Below are 1,206 nucleotides of genomic sequence, written 5' to 3'. Positions count from 1 at the left end.
TCTTGGGGCGGCTTTGTGGCGCGAAGAGCGCTTTCTGAAAGGGGTGGAAAAAACTCGTGTTGCTGCGGTATGGAGGGAGGGGTGGAAACCGTGGAAAACTCGTCTCCGTGATTGAGCGGGAGAGTAAGTAGTATAGGACATTATCCATTGTTAGGGAACGGTTGTAATGGTAGTGAGAATGTAGAATCGTCTTTGGAGCGGACCTGGGAGTGGCAAGCATAAGGGACGAAGACGGGAAAACATGTCGGATGCGATCATACCAGCACTAAAGCACCGAATCCCATCAGAACTCCAAAGTTAAGCGTGCTTGGGCGAGAGTAGTACTAGGATGGGTGACCTCCTGGGAAGTCCTCGTGTTGCATTCCTTTTATAATTATTTTTTTGCGCCTTGTGACAAACATATCGCACGTGCGCGATATATATTAATCCCGTTATATTATTTTTGACGTTTGTGATATGTTTAAGCTCGATGCTCATTGCTCGCGCGTCTTGGGGCGGCTTTGTGGCGCGAAGAGCGCTTTCTGAAAGGGGTGGAAAAAACTCGTGTTGCTGCGGTATGGAGGGAGGGGTGGAAACCGTGGAAAACTCGTCTCCGTGATTGAGCGGGAGAGTAAGTAGTATAGGACATTATCCATTGTTAGGGAACGGTTGTAATGGTAGTGAGAATGTAGAATCGTCTTTGGAGCGGACCTGGGAGTGGCAAGCATAAGGGACGAAGACGGGGAAACATGTAGGATGCGATCATACCAGCACTAAAGCACCGGATCCCATCAGAACTCCGAAGTTAAGCGTGCTTGGGCGAGAGTAGTACTAGGATGGGTGACCTCCTGGGAAGTCCTCGTGTTGCATTCCTTTTATAATTATTTTTTGCGCCTTGTGACAAACATATCGCACGTGCGCGATATATATTAATCCCGTAATATTATTTTTGACGTTTGCGATATGTCTAAGCTCGATGCTCATTGCTCGCGCGTCTTGGGGCGGCTTTGTGGCGCGAAGAGCGCTTTCTGAAAGGGGTGGAAAAAACTCGTGTTGCTGCGGTATGGAGGGAGGGGTGGAAACCGTGGAAAACTCGTCTCTGTGATTGAGCGGGAGAGTAAGTAGTATAGGACATTATCCATTGTTAGGGAACGGTTGTAATGGTAGTGAGAATGTAGAATCGTCTTTGGAGCGGACCTGGGAGTGGCAAGCATAAGGGACGAAGAC

General features: G+C 48.7%; 2 non-coding genes across 2 annotated transcripts; both read left to right on the top strand.

The window, feature by feature from the left end:
* The first annotated feature begins 246 nt into the window (after positions 1–246).
* Positions 247–365, top strand: LOC119345467. Its single transcript, XR_005167050.1, has one exon. It is a non-coding gene; the product is annotated as a 5S ribosomal RNA (ribosomal RNA).
* A 368-nt stretch (positions 366–733) lies between these two features.
* Positions 734–852, top strand: LOC119345466. The gene has a single exon (XR_005167049.1). It is a non-coding gene; the product is annotated as a 5S ribosomal RNA (ribosomal RNA).
* The last annotated feature ends 354 nt before the right edge of the window (positions 853–1,206 follow it).

The sequence above is a fragment of the Triticum dicoccoides genome, unplaced genomic scaffold (assembly GCF_002162155.2).
Source record: "Triticum dicoccoides isolate Atlit2015 ecotype Zavitan unplaced genomic scaffold, WEW_v2.0 scaffold239856, whole genome shotgun sequence".
Lineage (NCBI taxonomy): Eukaryota > Viridiplantae > Streptophyta > Magnoliopsida > Poales > Poaceae > Triticum > Triticum dicoccoides.
This window is presented reverse-complemented; position numbering and strand designations above follow the sequence as displayed.